The 16,029-nt window shown below is 44.5% G+C and overlaps 1 long non-coding RNA gene across 1 annotated transcript; it reads left to right on the forward strand.

Moving 5' to 3' along the window:
• Positions 1–280: 280 nt before the first annotated feature.
• LOC120932086 lies at positions 281–3,771 on the forward strand. The gene is made up of 2 exons (XR_005747924.1): positions 281–427; positions 1,992–3,771. It is a non-coding gene; the product is annotated as an uncharacterized LOC120932086 (long non-coding RNA).
• The last annotated feature ends 12,258 nt before the right edge of the window (positions 3,772–16,029 follow it).

Here is a 16,029-nt window from a genome sequence, read left to right on the forward strand (position 1 = left end):
CTCGGTCATGCTTGTATCGTCCTGAGGAAGGGTGTTCACAATATAGCCTAAAAAAAAAAATGTTGCAGATCTAAATGGAACAAATTACCTATTTTTGGGGGATTTTTCTTTGTACATTATTTTATTTCTTTGATACATTTGAAGTGCAGCAATCCTGGACTTATTTCTTACTCACTCTTCCATTTCCTGGCTTGAACAAGTGCAGTAAGAACATATTAGGACATTTCTTTGTCTGCACACAGCTGTGGTGAGGGTGTGCACTACATTTCCCGTCATGCCCCGGCGCAGGGTTTGCCCTCGCCCTCCCTGTGTTCCGCCCACACTGACGCTTCCCGCGAATTTCATGCGGACTGCAGGAGAGGAGTGAGGCAGACACGACTCTCGCTGGCGGGAATGAGCTCCGCGCTCCAAATACACTGCGGCACAGGTACGGGGGAGGAGGAGGCGGCGGCCGCCCTTTGTCAGCGGCTGACGGGAAGGGAGGAGAAGAAGGACGTGTGTACCGGGAAAGAAGCGGACGAGCCGTGTTCGCAGGGCATGCCTCGCACGTGTCTGCCTGGAATCCCCCAGACCTGGAGCAGAGACTTGGGGGGGTGGGGAATGTCTGCCTGTACAGTGCTGGACTGGGCTTCTATGACAGTACCAGGGGAGACCTGTACACTGCATAGAGGTCTTTATACACCGAATTATCATGGGGCGGGGGGCGCCCTCCATCTGTACTGTGTGTGTGTGTGAGTACTGGGCTGCATTATATCGCATGGGGGATCCGGAGTCATCTCATACATGACTACACTCTAGGATCTATCTTCACTGTAGATTTATCATCACATTTTATACATTGTTTCAATGAGGATCTGTAGTTATTTTATACATGTTTTCTGTACAGATCTATCATCACATTATTTCAGTGGGAGATTAGTGGTCATGTTATACAGTGTAGATCTATCACCACGTTTATACATTTTTTCAATGGGTATCTGTAATTTATTTTATATATTGTTTCAGTGTAGATCTATCACCACGTTATACATTTTTTTTCAATGGGGATCTGTAATTTATTTTATATATTGTTTCAGTGTAGATCTATCGTTACTTCATACATTGTTACAATGGGAGATTAGTGGGCATTTATACCTTGTTCTAGTGTAGGGCTATCATCACCTTATATGGAGGAAGCACACTATACATTTGTTTTAATGGAGATCAGTAGTGTGTGTGTGTAATGTATTTTCATTGTTACAAAGGAGATCAGTGGTCATCTTTCACATGGTTACAGTTTAGATCATCAGTCCTTTGGTATGATGGATATCAGCAGTCATTTCATACATTGTTCTGGGCTTTGGGGTGGTGATCTTGAAGCACAGGGTAAGTGTGAATCCATGTGCATGCGTTGCTGACACAGGGCAATAGGTGGAAGCTGGGCTCTGGGTGAGCGCACGTTGCTCTCCTGGGGAGGAGGGGGTCAGCAGGATCTAGGGGTGGGGCCACCGTCACTGCACGTGGCCCTTCTAGGGGAGGTGGAGGGTGCTAGGGTGAGACTTTGTGCATGCCTTGCTCTCATCTGGAGGACTTGTCAGTATTAAGAGTAACAGAATGCTACTGTACTAGGGATAACCTTCGATTAGTTAAACCAGTCCCTGAAAGCCCCCCTTTTTTAAGGGGTGTTGCACGCGGGCTGCTTCTCTTCACGATTAATCCACATTCATTCTGCAGTGTGTTCCAGATCATACAACCTTCTGCATTAAGAGTGCATTGGTTTTAGGATCGGCTATAGTTGACGGATAGATATATATATATATATATATAACTTTTATTCTAGTGCAAAGTAGTATGAAATGGACATCCGGTATACCAATTGCCTAAAAGATAAACCACATGCATTATCTGGCCAGCTGAGAACGGCTGATGTTTTATTATTGTGTATGGATCATTGACAGTCTGTTGCAGTAGGCACTAACATTTATTTATGATGGCTGTCATGTCAATTTCAGGTCATACAAGGAAAGTGCAGAAGCAAGAAAAAGAAGGGAGGGGCAGTGTTGCACAGCCGAAGAGCGAAGTCTGGCTGATCTAGATAAAAGACCAAGGCTGTCACTGGCGGCATATGTTTGTCTCTTGATGGCTGTACTAGACACTAATCAGACCCCCTTTTTTTTTTTTTTGTTCTTTGGTCATTTGCTTGGTTCTGTTTCACAGAGAGAGGCTACCGTTTACTCTAGTCCTGGCTGAGGTAGTAGTTTGTGCTGTTGGTCGGGTTGTGACACTGCCCGCTGTGGAGATAACTGCGCAAGCTACTGCCTTGCTAGTGCTGGGGATGAGCTGCTCATGGAGATGAGGCCCTCGTTACCTTTATTGCCCTCCCCCAACATGCATTCTTTTTCTACTGTTCTGTGTTCCTTTCACTTTTATATTAAATACAATAAAGGTTTTGTAAGATGATATCAGGTTGCCACTAAGTCTTTTTTATTGCAGCCTGCATGTGAGTATTAATGTGGTGTGTGTGTGTGATTACATTTTTTGTTAATGTGGTGTTGCGCATAGTAACCGCTATTACAAAGCCAAAATTGAATTTTTTTAATACTATTAGGTAAAGTTGTGGTTTTTTTTTCTCAGTATTTTGTGTGGTTAATCATATGTAATTCTTGTTTATCAGACAGGCATTTCAATATGTTGATCAGCCAAGCAGGACATGCGGTACATTAAATATTTACAATGCACTGGCGTGATTCCTTGGTGCACATTTGTCACACAGCATGCATTGTCATTTCATTTGTATCTAACATTTTTCTGCAGCAGATGGCAAATTAATGTGCAAATAGACTGACTGTTTTTATAACATGCAGTTGTACAGTTTACATCTATTTACTGGTATGTCAACAAATTTGAAAATTGGGTAAGACAATGCCACTAGAAGTTATCTCCTAACTTCTTTTTACAGGAAGTGTAAAGGCCATTGCATTTCTGGCCAGATCGACGTGTATTTTATGTATCTGCTAAAAAATATTTTTAGCCTGCATGTAAATGCAGCCACCACATTTCTGGTCTGCTAAGCTGCAATATATTAAATTTTGCTCTGGATTTAGTTTGTTAGCTTTGCCAAAATACAGGTAGTTTGTATACCTTCCTTTATGATTCGTACCTATAGGTAAGCCCAGAATAAGGCTTAGCTATAGGTACTGTAAATATCTTCTAAACATGTGTCGTTTAGGAGATATTTTGAGTATACTGTACACATAATAATGGGCGCATGCGATTTGAAGGAACGGCTGCCCATGCTATTTCTTCGGGAGAGTATGCTGTGACCGGCGGCTCTAGCCAGTCACACAGCCAAAGCCCCGGATAGAAGATGGATGCGGCCTGCAGCGGGATGACGCATGCTTCGTTTGCAGGTAAGTGTCACATTATGCCTTTACTTTGCAGGGGGGGGGGGGGGAGAAATCCCAGAATTTACTTCCTCTTTGAGTGGAAAAAGTTACTTTTACCTGTTTGAGATATCAGTCCTGTTTTGTGTAGGAGAATGCACTCTGTCTCTTCTTCCCATTGGTCACAAGGTAAAGTCATATGCTGTGGGGCTGATTTGTTAGCAACCTGTGAATCATGCACCAGAATTTTCATGAATCGTTTCAGTCCAGGTAGTAGTAGATACTGATTCTAGATGATACCTGAGCAAAGACAGCACCATCCTTCTGGAGAGAAAGGCAAATGAAAGTGTTGTCAGGGGAGCAGTGGGATCTGTGAGAAGTAAGTATTATACTTACAAATTAACATTAATCTATACCCAAAAACAAAATGTAATATGCTACAGTTTACTGGTCCTTAGATGTGGTGGTTGCATTCGTTACACGTCCTCCCCTTCACTTGGTGATCCTGTGAGTAATGCACTTTCTGTGCTAGGGTGACAACACTCACGGTACTGTATCTATGGAGGTGCAATGTTGGCACTCTAGTGAAAAGAAAAACTGTCTTTCCTCAACTGCATTACATGGAGCAGGATTTCTGATGCCACATTGTTTTTCCTTTCTTGTGGTCATTATAAAAGCAAAAGACTGAACACTGATTACATGAAAGTGGGACAGTTGACCACAACCTGTAGATTAATGTGACCTAGGAGCGTGAATATGTACATGCTTCTGAGATCATTTTGTCTTTGACCAGGGCAAAGTCTACAGTTTTAGGCATTGATTTACAAGCCAGTCTTTGTAATCACTTTAAGTCATTCTCCAGCCTCAAGATGGCACTGCACTAGGGGTGCAACGGATCAAAAAACTCACGGATCGGATCGATCCTCGGATCAGGAGTCACGGATCGGATCATTTTCGGATCAGCGCAAAAAAAAAAAAGGGTGTTTTCATTGGTCCAAAAAATAATAATGTATATGTGTGTGTGTGTGTATATGTATATGTATATATATATATGTATATATGTATATATATATATATATATATATATATATGATTGTGACTCAAGTCATATTTTAATATATATATATATACACACACACACACACATTTCAGGGGTGGATTAAAGAGGAAGCAGGTGAGGCTGTTTGGGACTTGTTAAAAGTACAATCTTGATGTTTTTACAGATATATATATATCTGTAAAAACATCAAGATTGTACTTTTAACAAGTCCCAAACAGCCTCACCTGCTTCCTCTTTAATCCACCCCTGAAATGTGCTCTTCCCCCCCTCCTCTCACACTAGTGCTTCTCTGCTAATATTCCCTCTCCATGTCGGCTTGCCAGAGCCCAGTGCACAGCGTGACACGCCTCCCCGGGGAGGCGTGTCACGCTGGGCTCTGGCAAGCAGACTGGCCGCCGCTCCGGAGCTAGGCCGAAGCCGGGGACTTTCCTAGGCCTAGGCTCCGGAGCGCTCCGCGGATCGCGGGGTGTGCCGATCCGAACGGGGTGGCCCGTTCGGATCACGGATCGGTGACGATCCGTTGCACCCCTACACTGAGTCTTAGTACATTGTTTAGAAATCATTATTTAAATGTGATCAAATATATGGATAAAATAACCCAAAAATATTTTTTTTCCACTTGTTGGCTTATAATAAAAACAAGAACTGACTATTAAAACAATTTTTCAAATAGAAATGTCTTTTGTCCTTTTTTAATAAAGAAATTCACAACATTATTTTTATTAAGTTACAGATGTGTATGTTTTGGCCTGGGCACTGAGGCTATAATGACTTCTAGTTGTGAAGGGGTTAAGATGATCTAGGCCTAGGAGACCAATTTATTCTGAGGCTCCTTTCACACAAATGCCTTTGCTAAGCAGAAGTGGATTGCTTTGCGGGGGATCTCTTCGCTGGTCCCCGCTGTGCAAGCAGATGACAAGTCCGTGTCCGCTCCGCTATGTAGAATGGCCACAGTCCCACTCTCTTCTATGGGGCATTGGGATGGAAATCAACTGCATGTATGTTTCTATCCGATCCGCTGGACTGTTGGGGAATAGGGCCACTATCTGTTGGTTTTTGGCGGATAGGATCGGATGGTGGCGGGTCATGCATCTGCTGACATCCTCCATACAACTGGAGGGTCTGATCAGGGCTGCCTGAAAAACTAACAGGTGGTAGACCATGTGAAAGGGACCTTAGGAAGCAATTGGTCAATAACACATGGCCCATATTTTGGAATGTGTACAACAAGCTTCAAGCAACATTTTTAAAGAACTGTTCATTTCTAGTTAAAAATATCTTTGTGAGAGTGCTGACTGTCACATTAAAGTGGTTGTAAACCCTTTACAACTACATTTGCCTGTAGGTACCATGAATTTTTCCCTAAACTTGGACAGTTTAAGAGATATTCACTATACGAATGTGACTCAACGTCATCGGCACATGTGCACTGAAGAGACTGCTCTTGCGTGCTGTTTCTTCAGCTGCTGTGCCATAACTGGCAGCTCCCTTGCACATACGAGTGACATCATCGCGTCTCTGACCAATCACAGCCCCGGGGGCCTGCAAACCCAGAAGTAGCATTCCAGAGACATGTCGCTCATCGCAGTGACATACGGGGACCGCTGAAACATCATTGTTCCAGGGTAGGTATTTCATTATGAGATGCATACTAGCTCATAATGCATTTGTCTTGCAGGTTGTTTTTTGGTTTTGCAGAGTTCACAAGCACTATAGCCCCGAGACTCTTTTTGAGATTTGTTTACAAGTTAAAATAATTGTATTTTTTTGCTCGAAAATTACTTGGAGTCCCCAAACATATATGATATATATATATTACGCACACTTTTTTTTTTTTTTTTTTTTTTTGAGGCAAAAATTCACTTTTTTTTTTTAGTAAATAAGACAACAGTAAAGTTAGCCCATTTTTTAGTGGGGGTTAAAAGCGCCCCGCTAGCAGCTGAAAAACGCATTTAAAACTAGTGGCGTTTTACCATCAATGCCCGTCCGCCCCAGTGTGAAAGGACTCTAAGGCTGGGATGGGAAGTGGTTAAAATCATTGCTGTTGCTTTATACACCTTTAACCACTTCCTGTCCATTGTTTATAAACAGCAGGGAGTTGAAGTGGTTAACCCATTAATGGCCACCATATAGCAGATTTACTGCTACAAGACGACTGTTCTGTGCAAAATCACATAAAAATACACGTGACTGCACTTCCGGGTAGGGGGCGTGATTAGTCACAGCAGATGCTGATCAGTGAGTGCCAGCCAATGGATGTCCGCTGGCACCCGCTGATCGGGGACGAGAGAGGCTGGGCAGCGCTCTGACTAACGGGGATATGATGGATTTTGTTTCCCTGCAAAGGGAATAAACTCGATCACATCCCTTTGTGAAAGCAGCACACAGTGTACCCAAAAACACTGGTTAAGCACACATTTAACCCTATGAATGCCCTAAATGTTTAACCCCTTCCTGGCCAGTGTCTTTAGTACAGTGACAGTGCATATTTTTAGCACTGAATATTGTATTAGTGTCAATGGTTCCCACAAAGTGTCAATTAGTGTCAGACTGTTTGACGCAATATCGCTGTCCCGCTATAAGTCACTTAATCGCCTCTAGTAGTAGTATAAATGGAAATAAATAAAAATTCCAGTATATACCATAGTTTCTAGACGTTATAATTTCTGCGCAAACCAAATAATATATACCTTACTAGGATTTTTTTTCCCCCCAAAAATATGCAGCAGAATACATTTTGGCCTAAATTTATGGAGAAATTCGAAAAAAATGACAAATGTAATGTACGTACAGCATTGCATAACCTCACAATTGTCTGCTAAAGAAACCAAGTGCCGTATCGCAAAAAGTGGCCTGGTCATGAAGGGGGGTAAATCTGGAGGTCAAGTAATTATACCAGGATCATGACTGTGCTACAGTTGTGAGCTGAACTTTTCTATATATATCTGTACATAGGATGACAATAAGCCTTTGCTCCATAGAGTTGGGCAGAGTGGCCAGAAGAAAGCCATTACTTTCAGCAAAAAACAAAATGGCACGTTTTGAGTTTGCGAAAAGGCATGTGGGAGACTCCCAAAATGTATGCAGGAAGGTGCTCTGGTCTGATAAGACTAAAATTGAACTTTTTGGCCATCAAAGAAAACGCTATGTTTGGCGCAAACCCATCACATCACCCAAAGAACACCATGATGGTAGCAGCATCATGCTGTGGTGATCTTTTTCAGAAGTCTGTACTGCGAAACTGGTCTGGGTTGAGGGAAAGACGGATGGTGCTAAATACAGGGATATTCTTGAGCAAATCCTGTACCACTCTGTGTGATTTGAGGCTAGGACGGAGGTTCACCATCCAGCAGGACAATGACCCCAAACACACTGCTAAAGCAACACTTGAGTGGTTTAAGGGGAAACATGTAAATGTGTTGGAATGGCCTAGTCAAAGCCCAGAACTCAATCCAATATAAAATCTGTGGTCAGACTTAAAGGGGTTGTAAAGGTTTGTTTTTTATTTTCTAAATAGGTTCCTTTAAGCTAGTGCATTGTTGGTTCACTTACCCTTTCCTTCCATTTCTCTTCTAAATGTTTTTTTTTTGGTCTGAATTTCTCACTTCCTGTTCATCCTCGGTAAGCTGTTCTAAATGACTTTCCACCACTCGGATGAGGGGTAATGGAGCGGCGGAGCATCATGTGCTGCTGACCAGCCAGCATTATGCAGAGCTGGGCAGCGGCGTGCATGGAGCCCGGGCACGCAGAATGGCGATCGGTGATCCTGTGTGTCCGAGTACACAGCTGATCCCAGATCGGTGTAACGTAGCAGCGGCGGAACTTTCCGGTATCGCTTACCGGATCTGATGCAGAGCGGCGCAGCAGCGTGGATGGCAATCGCGCGCGCGCCCCTGGGGGCGCGAAGTGTGGTGATCGGGGCTGAGGCTTTTCCTTTGGATACAGCCCAGCCCCGATCAGGGTAAAGAGCCAATGAAATTGGCTTTTTACCATGTGACCGGCTGTGTCCAATCACAGCCGGTCACTAAATGTAAACACAACACTGTGTAACTTACTATTGCTGTTCTCCACACACACTGATCCAGTGCGAGGAGGAAATCGGCTAATAGTGAGTTACACAAATGCAACTTACTACTGTGCCCAGATTGCCCCCCCTAAATAAAGAGTACCTGTCATCTAGTACCTGCCACCTCACCAGAGTACCCACCACCAGAGTACCCGCCCCCTCACCACTTGCCACCAGAGTACCCGCCACCTCACCACCTGCCACCACGCCAGAGTACCCGCCACCTCACCACTTGCCACCAGAGTACCCACCACCTGCCACCAGAGTACCTGCAACCTCACCACCCGCCACCAGAGTACCCGCCACCTCACCACTTGCCACAAGAGTACCCGCCACCAGAGTACCTGCCACCTCACCACCAGAGTACCTGCCACCTCACCACTTGCCACCAGAGTACCCGCCACCTCACCACCAGAGTACCTGCCACCAGAAGAGTACCCACCACCAGAAGAGTACCTGCTGCCACCAGAGTACCCGCCACCTCACCAGAGTACCTGCCAGAAACCAGTACCTGGTTGAGAAATGAGATGTGTAATTGTAGAACGCCTGACGGTGCTACTTCAATGTATGTGGCCAGGCTGTGTAAAAGTCTCACACATGTATCGCCATACTCGGGAGGAGTAGCAGAATGTATTTTGGGGTGTCATTGCAAGTATGCATGTGCTGTGTAAGAAAAAGAATGAGTTTTGTGAAAAAAATAAATAAAATGTTTTCCCCCAAGAATTGTGTGAAAAAATTACACGTTCAAAAAATTCACCATGCCTCTTACTAAATACCTTGGAATGTCTGCTTTCAAAAAAGGGGTAATTTGGGGGGTATTTGTACTTTCCTGGCTTGTTAGGGTCTCAAGAAATGAGATAGGCCGTCAGTACTTTAGGTGTGATCAGATGTGATAATTTTTCAATGATTTGCACCATAGCTTGTAGACTCTATAACTTTCACAGAGACCAAATAATATACACTTTTTTTTATTATTTTTACTAAAGATATGTTGCAGTATACATTTTGGCCCAAATGTATGAAGAAACATTACTTATTTGCAAAATTTTAGACTAGAAACTAAAAAAAAAGTGTTTTTCCCCCCAAAATTTCTCTCTTTTTTCGCTTATATTGCAAAAAACTAAGCCCGGCGGTGATTAAATACCACCAAAAGAAAGCTCTGTTTATGAGAAGGAAATTATAAAAATGTGGTTTTGGTACAGTGTAGCATGAGTAATTGTCATTCAAAGTGTGAGAGCGCTGAAAGCTAAAAATTGGTCTGGGAAGGAAGGGTGTATAAAAGCCCTGTATTGAAGTGGTTAAAGTTGTGGGTATGTTCTGTAAATTAAATTATGCAAATCCTCAAACAATCCATGTTAATTTCAGGTTGTGAGGCAACAAAACAAGAAAAATGCCAAGGGTGTGACTACTTTTGCAAGGCACTGTAGGGTACCAAATTTTGTTGCCATTTCACGGGTGCATGCTAATTTATGGTTTGACATGTTGGGTATCAATTTACTCTGTGCAACCTCATTGTTTAGAATTTACCCAAAAAATTTGGTAATTTATTATGTTTGAATGCCCTAAAATGACCTTTAGTATATATATTTTTACTGAAATGTTGCTTTTCTTTAGAACTTTGCGGTAATATCGTGTGACATAAAAAATTGGAACTATCACTATTTTATTTTTTAGGGTGTCTGCTTTCGGAAAAAATGTTATGTTTTGGGGGTTTATGTAATCCTCAGGGCTTAAAGCGGATGTGCCACTAAAAAACTATATTAAAAGCAAGCAGCTACAAATACTGCAGCTGCTGACTTTTAATATAAGGACACTTACCTGTCCTGGAGTCCAGCGGTGATCGCAGCAGATGACGAGCCGATCGCTCGTCACCCTGCTGCTCCCCCCTCCATCCACGGTGAGGGAACCAGGAAGTGAAGCGCTCCGGCTTCACTGCCCGGTTCCCTACGGCGCATGCGCGAGTCGCGCTGCGCCCGCCGATTGGCTCCCGCTGTGTGCTGGGAGCCGAGTGTTCCCAGCATACAACGGGGGGGCGACGGGAAGCGGAGAAAAAACCCGTCCTTTGCCCGTATCGTAGGGCCGGAAGTGGGTGCAGATACCTGTCTGTAGACAGGTATCTGCACCCCCCTCCCCCCTGAAAGGTGTCAAATGTGACACCGGAGGGGGGGAGGGTGCCGATCAGCGGGACTCCACTTTAGAGTGGAGATCCGCTTTAAATGTTATTTCAAGCATGTGAGCAAAAACAGCTTTGACAGCAAAAGGGTTAAATATGCGTTTAGCCGTTTTTGGAGTATCTAACTGGATCCTGGAATTAGATTTTCTCCAAGCGCAGTTAAACTGGCTACTCTTAAAGGTAGGTAAAAAAACAGTGCGACTGGCACCATCAAATAATCATTACACACATTTATATGCATTTAGAAATGTCCTCCAAATGCAGGTTTGGCACTGCCAGTGTAAATAAGCCACTCATATTCAGTGGTGTGTGTTGACATTATCCCCAGATGTGAGTACATGCAAAAGCATTATTAAAAAAAGACACCAACCAGTTTTATTTTCAAGCAGTGCATGGAAAAACTATATTCAAACTTTGTTAAACTATATGGAATATAGTAAGTGGAATCTAACTAATGCATGTTTTTACATCTGTATCCCTTCACAAATGGACCTGAAACTTGGTCTATCAACTTGGTGCCATTAAACTTGCACTTACATTTCAAGATTGTTGTTTTGGCAATTGCTTATTCTGCACAGCAACATCCATGAATCTGCTACAGTCCCCAGTAATTTACAGTAAGGTGTACTTAAAATAGAAGTTTGGTGAGACAGACCTAACCGGGACAGGGGCTTTTGGAGAGGACAAGGAGCAAACCACTGACTATGGGCTCCTAACATTTAAGGGAACGCTACCCTTTGGGAGTTGTATTCCTGGGGGATCCATGGGGTGGTCTTGTTTCCGATTCAAGTTCACCTCGAAACACAGACTCTGGGAACTTGAGGTTCCATATCCATATTTGAGGCCTCTATGCCTCAAACCAGCAATGGCTGTAGGTGTTAATGTAATCCGCTCAAACTACTGGGGTCCCCTGTCATAATGTTTACTGTAAGTAAATCTCCTGCTTTAGTCTGTTGCCTACTAGTCTAGCAAAGTACTATGGGGATGTTGAACTTATGATAATGTGTAGTGTACCTTGTGAGCTTGGGGCCGAAAAGTCTGACCTGAAGTGGGGATATCTGATTAATCACAACATTGTCCAAGTGGCTAGTTATTTCATTAATTTAATGTTTGTAGTACATGTTGGTTGTTAAGCTATGATAATTATATTCCTGTGTACACTTTGCATTGTTAGGGTAATTTGAGGGTAATTTGATTGAAGAGGGGTGTGAAATGGTCAGGGGTTAACACCGTTTACGATATTCCATTCCACCAACCCACGACTGCTTATCGACACTCCACAATCCAGCAGACACGATCCATTCCATTCCCCAGAAATAGAGACACACAGCTCTGTTCTCTGGTTCCAAACGGATGAACACTTTAATGGTAAACTCAGGCTGGTTATATACAGTTAGAAACCAAATCTGGACAATGACTCAACTCCACCCACACATGACACAAGGAACTTTAATACACATTACGTTAGATAATGACATTCAGATGAGCTAATTACTAATTACCCAGACGTTCTGACTCTATGATAAGTTATTCTCACCTGCTACATAAAAACACATTCCTTTAGTAAACATAATTGACATGCTAATCCACTACACCTGAAAGGTCAGATATCTGACCTTTCAGACTGCCAACACATATCTATCATCAATAGAACTTTCACACAATGCAGGGTTAGTTAGCATAGCACGATGAAATATCTTAGGAGCCAGACTTAATTAACACAATAGACAAAAGAATGCAAACACAGCAAGCTTTTATCACTACAGGCAGGTAGACTTAATTAGCACCTCAACAGTCTATTAGCCGGATTCAGAAAGACTTACTCCGGCGTATCTAATGATACGCCGCGTAAGTCCATGGATGCGCCGTCGTATCTATGCGCCGTATTCAGCAAATAAGATACGCCTGAATTTTGGCTTCCTACGACCGATGTAAGTCTCCTATGCCGTCGTATCTTAGGTGCATATTTACGCTGGCCGCTAGGGGCGCTTCCATTGATTTACGTGTCGACTATGTAAATGAGCTAGATACGCCGATTCACGAACGTACTTGCGCCCGTCGCATGAGTATATGCCGTTTACGCAAGGCGTACGTCCGGCGTAAAGATAAACCACCAAATGGGAGGCGCAGCCAATGCAAAGGTATGGACGACGGAACAGCCGTCGGATTTTACGTAAGTCGTAAGTGAATGGGGCTGGGCGTAGGTTACGTTCACATCGTTGCCATTGAGCCGTCGTATCTTAGGGCGTAAATTCAACGTGATTCTGAGCATGCGCCGTTCGGCGCTTCATTTACATGGGGTCACGATTCATAAATACAACACGCCCACTACCTGCCTACTTTGAATTAGGCGGGCTTACGCCGGCCCATTTACGATACGCCGCCGTAACTTAGGGAGCAAGTGCTTTGTGAATACTGTACTTGCCTCTCTATGTTACGTCGGCGTAGCGCATATGAGCTGCGCTATGCCCGCTTAAACATACGCCGCTCTACGTGAATCTGGCTCTATGTGTCCCCACATGAATGAGTCACTCTGCTATTGACCTGTTGGGATCAGAATAAACCACTTGTAATATTTCAAGATATCTTGCAATACATGAATTATCATTATTGTCCCATTGCATATAATTTCATCCTATGCCCCTATTGGACATATGATGACCCTAGACCCAAGAGTCATTAGTGAAGCTGGCACAGGAGTACCATGCACCCTTCAAAAAGTCTCTGGGTATCACAGGCCATTCCATTACATCTCTCCCCTTTCGGTAGGAGACTAACACAGGAGGCGACCCCAGACGGGTTGACTTCCGAAGTTAGTCCATAGTTCCATTCCTCCAATGCTGGTGTCCATACAGTACCCCAAATAAATTGCTCCAAACAGAGCGTTACTCACCCAGCCAACCTCTGCCCCTCTCAGAGAACATGCCTGCCGCTGGGGAGAGGCCTGGACTGGCCCTTTTCCCTGGAGTCCTTTCAGCCGCTGGAGAGAAGACAGGGTGACTGGGCTCAGTTCATCATGCCGTTGGGGATCTGGGCCAACTGCCCCCCATCCCTGGGGTATACCAGTGGAGACGGAAGTCCCATCCACTTGTGGTAGGTGAAAATCCCCCAGTGCTTGCAAAGCAAAGCTGTCATACTCCTGTCTTAGTGCCGCACCATTTTCTGGGGTTGTGTCAGTGAAGATCGCAGTCCCATCCACTACCACAGGAACTCCCTCTTCTGTTAGTTGGGAGCAGAGGCCCGTGGCACTCTGCCCCGTTGCCAGCTCTGCTGCTGGGTTGCTGTGAGTGGAGACCACAGTTCCATTCCCCGATATCAGCTCCAGCTGCAGCGGTTAGCAGCATCCTGCCCTGCTGCCAGTGATTCAGCTGGGAGTAAAAGCTTTACAACCTCAGCCTGTTGCTGGAGAGAGGGGCCAACTGCCCGGCTCCCTGGTACTCCACATCATCCGCTTCGGCTTTAGGGATGGCAATCTCCATATTTTCCACTGCCGATTCATCAGCCAGGATTTCACAGTTGTCATCTGAAATTTCCTCATAGTCCCAGGCAAGGGGGAGCCCCACCCTGCTGCTGAGCAGAGTCTAGCAGCTGGCTGTAGGCGATCTCCAGCTCCCATTCCTGAATGGCCAGAAACTCCAAATATTCCTGTAACCAGTGCCCTTCCGAGACATTCAATTTTTGCTCTCTGTGCTCCAATATTTCCTCCAAGCGCCACTCCCGATCATCCCCGACGTCAGGGTCACTGGACATCCTCCAACAGAACAATCCCAGGCCATCATAGTCATAGCCTTCCGCGGGGTTGTCATCCGCTGACCACGGGCACTCTTGGGCTACATACCACCAGAGGGCTCTGTAGCTCTCATCCAACCGCATCTCTGCCTGAACCAGCCTGCTTAACTCGGCTGTCCACTCCTGCTTCGGTTGTTCCCCGCAACAACGGCATTCGTACGTCATACTCTGGCCAGTACCTTACATGGATGGAAGGGAGGACCTTTTCCTGGTGTTGCTGCTCAAGAGCTAGCGCTTCCTTCCAGAGTTGGCAACGGATCAAATCTGACCATCCCAGCAGGACCTCCGCTGATACTGGTCCTCTGTGCTGTATGTGCATCTCTTGTAACCTCCTTCTGAATTCCTCTTCCCTGGCGACTGGTATATGTACCTCTCCTCTCTCTTCAGTTGGTGCTGCTGTGACTTCTGCTGCTGCAGCACCTCTTTGATGTAGCCAAGTTGCATCCACAGCCGCTATAACCAGGTCTATGGTCTCCGGTAGAGGATTAGGACCATACTGTGCCAGTCCTCGTTTGACAGCCGGATCAAAACTTGCTTCCTCTGGTGTTTTGTCTGTTATGCTGGGCCTTTCAGCTCTATCCATTTCGACAAGTTCTGCAATGATGTCCCTTTTCTTACGGTTGCTGGCCGGTCTGCCCCGGCTCTCCAGCAAGTCCTTGAGGGATAAGAGCTTCAGCCGTTCATACTGTGTCTCCATTGTCCTGTGTCCTTGTAGCTGTTCTTCTGGTGATGGAATCATCCCACTGCTAGCCAACAATTGTAACGGTCAGGGGTCAACACCGTTTACGATATTCCATTCCACCAACCCACGACAGCTTATCGACACTCCACAATCCAGCAGACATGATCCATTCCATTCCCCAGAATAATGAGACACACAGCTCTGTTCTCTGGTTCCAAACGGATGAACACTTTAATGGTAAACTCAGGCTGGTTATATACAGTTAGAAACCTAATCTGGACAATGACTCAACTCCACCCACACATGACACAAGGAACTTCAATACACATTCCGTTAGATAATGACATTCAGATGAGCTAATTACTACTCATTACCCAGACGTTCTGATTCTGCGATAAGTTATTCTCAACTGCTACATAAAACACATTCCTTTAGTAAACATAATTGATATGCTAATCCACTACACCTGAAAGGTCAGACATCTGACCTTTCAGACTGCCAACACATATCTATCATCAATAGAACTTTCACACAATGCAGGGTTAGTTAGCATATCACAATGAAATATCTTAGGAGCCAGACTTGACAAAATAATGCAAACACAGCAAGGTTTTATCACTACAGCCAGGTAGACTTAATTAGCACCTCAACAGTCTATGTGTCCCCACATGAATGAGTCCCTCTGCTATTGATCTGTTGGGGTCAGAATAAACCACTTGTAATATTTCAAGATATCCTGCAATACATGAATTATCATTATTGTCCCATCTCATGTAATTCATGATATCATTTCTCAGTCATCCTATGCCCCTATTGGACATAGGATGACCCAAGAGTCATTAGTGAAGCTGGCACAGGAGTACCCCGCATCCTTCAAAAGTCTCTGGGTATCACGGG

Source organism: Rana temporaria, chromosome 3, assembly GCF_905171775.1.
Source record: "Rana temporaria chromosome 3, aRanTem1.1, whole genome shotgun sequence".
Classification (NCBI taxonomy): domain Eukaryota; kingdom Metazoa; phylum Chordata; class Amphibia; order Anura; family Ranidae; genus Rana; species Rana temporaria.